Source organism: Taudactylus pleione, unplaced genomic scaffold, assembly GCF_031769625.1.
Source record: "Taudactylus pleione unplaced genomic scaffold, aTauple2 ptg000360l, whole genome shotgun sequence".
NCBI classification, from domain to species: Eukaryota; Metazoa; Chordata; class Amphibia; order Anura; family Myobatrachidae; genus Taudactylus; species Taudactylus pleione.
In genome coordinates, this window is record NW_028284761.1 from 1,899,415 (window position 1) to 1,904,939 (window position 5,525).

General features: G+C 48.0%; 1 pseudogene; it reads left to right on the plus strand.

Annotated features, from left to right (window-relative positions):
• The first annotated feature begins 432 nt into the window (after positions 1-432).
• LOC148508547 (5S ribosomal RNA) lies at positions 433-549 on the plus strand (annotated as a pseudogene).
• Positions 550-5,525: the final 4,976 nt, after the last annotated feature.

Here is a 5,525-nt window from a genome sequence, read left to right on the forward strand (position 1 = left end):
GGGTGGAGCTTAAAGGCAGCGCGGGTCTCTCTCCTCTACGCGGCAATGGCGGTATAACAGTAGGGCTGCTGTTCTCTCATACACAGCAGCTCATACTGCATCTCCATTACAAGATGATTGCAGTGTAAGAGAAACAGAAGGCTGGACTCCTCTGCTGCAGGACACGTACATCTCCTGATTACATCCTGGTAGAGAGGCTGTAAGTAACTGGGGTGTAAGTGCAGGGGAGTCTGATCTGTGGGAGGGGGGTTTCTCCTCCTCTGTGTCCCACAGCCTTCTTGTTTTTTATCTTGACGGTGTCTTTTCTGTTCTATGCTGTGTTTCTCTGGGTGACTGTGTGTACCATGTCCAACAGAACCAATGCTTCTCAAAAGCTGTTTGTCTGTGCCAAATGTAACAACAAACAGACCAAGCCACATGCCACGGGGTCCAGCCTACGGCCACACCACCCTGAACACTCCCAATCTCGTCTGATCTCGGAAGCTAAGCAGGGTCAGACCTGGTTAGTACTTGGATGGGACCGCCTGGGAATACCAGGTGCTGTACGTTATGTGATGCTAACAACGGATCCACAGATGGCGATTACTAACTCTCCTACACCGCCATGGGCCACTGACGTGGTAGAAGTTATGTCAGACTTAGCAAAGTTGGCTGAGGCGCACAGGTCTTAACCTCCCTGGATAGCTGGGTTAACCAAATCTCCAGACACCCTGGGTCAGGTAAGGGTGCAGCGGTGCCTGCACCCTTCACTTCCTACCAAAAAAAAAACTGTCACAAAAGCGTACTCTAATGCCCGTTCTCCAGTCAGAAGAGTCGGTCGAAGAATTCCTCGATGCGTGGTACTTATAGGACAGCATCTGTTGAGCAATGCAGCCAGATAAGTGTTTCCAAATTCCACATAGGTTTCCGTCTAGCGTCCCTTTTCCATCATCCATGACGGAGAAGTGGGAAACACCTCCTCCTATAGATGTCTGTTTCCCGTCTCTCTAAGAAAACAGCACTTCTGGTGTCAGGAGCTACTGTTTTAAAGGACCCTTCGGATCGTGGGTTGGAGACAACACTAAGATCTATATATACCGCAGCGGGAGCTCAACTTAGACCTACCCTTGTTACCGCCTGGGTTAACAAGGCTGTGGTGTGCTGGGCTGACCAGTCAGATTAGTGCTCGCATATCTGCATCTGCTAATTCAGGATCCCAGAAGACCTTATACTGGACCTTCGTTTGATTCCTTTCGAGCACCTCATTCCTTTCGTGGTAGAGCCAGAAAGTTCCCACGCAACCGGAGGCGGCAGAGTTAAAGGTCGTCCTCACATGGTTCAACATAGACCAGAGCCTAAGCCAGTTGAGAAACAGGTGGCATGACGGTCTTCCATCCCACCTTGGGTCTCCTGCGGTGGGAGCCCGCTTGCAAGAATTTAAACAGGTTTGGAACCAGACCTCTTCAGAACCGTGGATTCACAGTACCGAATAGACTTCGAAGCCCCCACCTCCACCTCGGTTCTTCACTACGAATTCTACAGGAGGCTCCCAGGTCTCTAGTGGTGTCATCTGTGCTAGCTCTGGTTCTGGAGCATTAGCGAGGTATGGGGTTTTTACTCAAACCTGTTTGTAGTGTTCAAACCGGATGGTTCGGTCAGACCCATACTGAGCCTTAAGCCTTTAAACCTGTATCTGAAGATGTATCGTCCAAACTCATGTCAGTCATGATCACTCTCCTTCGGTCATCAGGAGTGAACATTGTGAGCTTGAAACCAGGGGAGTTCCTATTATCCCTGGACATCAAGGATGCTTATCTCCTTGTTCTCATTTGGGAACCACACCAGGCTTTTCTGCATTTTGTCATAATTAAGATCATTGCCAGTTTCAGACATTGCCGTTCGGGTTATCCTCGGCTCCCCGCATAATCCCTTATTTGGACGATCTGTTGCTCAAGGCTCCATCGGTATCTCTTTTATTAGATATGCCTTACTGACCTATCACACTCTAACCCAACACGGTTGGATAGTCAACTTCAAGAAGTCAAATCTCAATCCGTACCAGAATTTTCTATTTCTGGGCATGATATTGGATACGGAATCACAGAGGATTTTTCTTCCAACAGACAAGGCCAGGGATATCCTGTTGTTAGTTCAGCTGGTCCTCAGAACAAAGAAGGTGTCAATGCTTCTTTGTCTGCGTCTCTTAGGAAGGATGGTAGCTGCCTTTGAGGCACTGAAGTTCGGACGGCTTTTCATCTGAACCTGTTAGCACAGGGATCAGGGTCTCATCTGCTTCTACATCGACAGATCCGTCTGAGCCCGGTTACGAGAGTGGCCCTTTTCTGGTGGACGCAATCCACCAATTTTTTAGTGGGCCGGAAATTCGGAGTGGGAGACTGGATCATCGTAACACGGATGCCTGCCTCCAAGGATGGCAAGCAGTAGTCCTCGATTTCCACTTTCAGGGTAGATGGTCTCCTTTAGAACAGACGTGGCACATAAATGTGTTGGAACTCAGAGCGATTTACAATGCTCTGATAGACACAATAGAGTTTCTACAGGCTCGTCCTGTAAGAGTTGAGGCCGACAACGTGATGGCCGTCGCTTACATCAACCACCTAGGAGGAACTTGGAGTCGCATGGCTATGCGAGAAGTAACTCAGATCCTCCAGTTGGCTGAGAACCAGTCAGTAATCCTGTCGGCGGTATTCATTCCAGGTGTGAACAACTGGGAAGCAGATGACCTAAATCGACAGGATGTCCATCCCGGGGAATGGATGCTTCATCCATCGCGCTGATACATCGATGGGGAGGTCCTCAGGTGGACCTCATGGTGTCATGACTGAATTGTCAGCTCCCGGTATACGTGTCCAAAACTCAAGATCCGCAAGCAAAAGCAGTAGACACTATGACAAGTCCGTGGATCTACGACTTTGTTTACCTTTTTCCTTCTATTCCGCTTCTTCCTCGTCTTCTACAAAGGATAAACAAGAGACAGCCTCTGTAATTATCGTGGCTCCGATCTGGCTTCAGAGAAGTTGATTGTCGGACCTTCGGTCCCTATTGTCGAATGATCCGTGGCCCCTTCCTCAGTGCCCAGATCTTCTACAGCAGGGCCCCTTTTCATACACCCCAACTTAGCACAACTGTGTTTCGCGGGGTGGGTCTTAAAACCAATATCCTAGGATGCAGAGGCATACTAGACGCGGTTATTCCTACCATGATACGCGCCAGAACGCCAGTTTTGGCTGTGCATTATCATCGCTTCTGGCGTGCTTATATTTCAAATGGTGTTCCAGTCGGTGTCTTCCGTCTAGGATGTTTCGTTCGTCTCGTTTCTGCTTTTCCTTCAGACAGGTCTGGATTCTGGCCTGCGAACCTTTAAAGGTGCAGGTTTTAGCCCTTTCCATTTTCTTTCAAGGGAAATTGGCCCTCATTCCTGAGGTGCAGAAGTTTCTTCAAGGGGTCTTGCGTGTGCAGCCCCCTTTTGTACCTCCAATAGCTCCCTGGGATCTAAACTTGGTGCTTCTGTTTCTTTAGTCGCCCATGTTTGAACCTTTGGAGGAAGTTGATCTTAAGCACCAGGATTGAAAGACTGTCTTCCTCCTGACTCTCGCTTCGGCTCGTAGATTTTCAGATTTGGGTGCTCTGTCTTATAGCCAACTAGGGTGGAACTCCGGATGGTACCGCCTTCCTTACCAGGGTTGTGTCGGCTTTTCATTTCAATCAGCCTCTTGTGGTACAGTCATCGGTGAAGGACTCTGGTGGTTCTTCTACCTTGGATATGGTTAGGGCTGTCCGCATCTATGTTGCCAGGACAGCGTCCCTTCGTAGTCTGAGTCACTTTTTTGTGCTCTATGTTGTTGTTCGGAGGGGTTGGCCAGCGTCTAAGCAGATTTTGGCATGTTGCATTCGGCTGACTATTCATCAACCTTATGTTAGTGCTGACCGTGGGCCTCCTTCGTCCATTTTGGCTCATTCCACACGTTCTGTGGGTGAGTCATGGGCGGCCGGTAGAGGAGCCTCCACGTCACTATTGTACCATGCGGCCATTTGGTCTTCAGTTCTCACGTTCATCAAGTTTTACAAATTTGGTACGTTTGCCGCTTCAGCATACCGTTTTGGCCGTCTAGTTCTGCAGGCACCGCAGAGCGCTCCCGCCCATTGGGAAAACTTTGGCATGTCCCCAGCATAAGCACCTCCAGTGTCCCCTAGTGGATGAAAGAGAAAATGGGATTTTGGTACCTACCAGTAAATCCTTTTCTCTGATTCCACAGGGAACACTGGACGCCCACCTCTGCACTCTTTGCCTGCCTGTTCGGCTTGTTCCGTATGTTGTATGATTCAGTTATTGTGTGTTCTTCTCTCCTTTTTATTACTCAACTTGTTCTCCATCTCCTCTCGGTCTTCCATTTTCTAAACTGAGGGCTGATGGGGCATAGAGGGGGAGGAGCTTCACACTTCTAAATTAATTAAAGTGCCGGCTCCAGTTATCCACGCCTCTATACCCCAGCGTAAGCACCTCCAGTGTCCTCTGTGGAATTAGAGAAAAGGATTACATAGTGTCTTTTTTTGTAAAAAAAATTTCTGTGTGTGCACGACTGCACGTGTGTGAATTTTATAACTGCACCTTGGCTACACTATTGGTGCTTGTGACACTGCTTCAAGACCGCAGAAAATATGGAGGGCTGTCAAATTACAGGAGAGCAAGGCCAACAACCACATGTTGTAGCTGCCACCAGCAGTGCAAGGCCATCAACTTCCTCATCCTCTATGCAGGTCCATGCCCCAGGGCTTAAGTCACGCCATCGATATGGTAAAGGTACTTTTACTGAAGTTAAGGAAAAAAATTGAAATTAAATTTGCCTTTAGATAAACAAAAAATTGGCAATATGCCATTTACAACACGAAGTAGCAAGGAACGGATAAGGCCTTGGCCTTTCTTTATGAAGACTGCTGGTTCTGCTTTTGATAGGCCTTCGGAAAAAACAACTGTGTGCCCTGAGAAATCGAAATCACAAATCCCCGAGGAGAGTACAAATGTGGTTGCGGTTGCCGTGTGTGAGCCAGACCTAAATATTAGTGTACTGGAGGATCCTCCAAGTTCCAACATTTGAGTGCCCTCTGTAAATGTGGGGAAGGGCAGTCAACATCTTGCATAGTCATTGAGGATACTTCTGTGGAATTGCACATGGAGGAGGAGGATATTTTGGTAGTTGAAGGTGCTAAGGATGATGAGGATGATGAAGATGTTGGTGATGAGGATGTTGACGCTGAGGATGTCCTTTGTGTAAGTAAGGCAACAGCTGTTGCCCATGGATTGAAAAAGCCAAAGCCCATTGTTGTCATGGCAGGGCAAAAGACAAAAAAATCCACTTCTCATGTGTGGAATTATTTCCACACCAATCCAGACAACAGTTGTCAAGTGATATGTAACCATTGCAAAGCAAGAGTGAGTAGAGGGAGGGACCTAAACCACATAGGAACCTCCTCCTTGTTATGTCACTTGGAGCGCATTCATCAAATATCAAATTGTATGTCGCCAA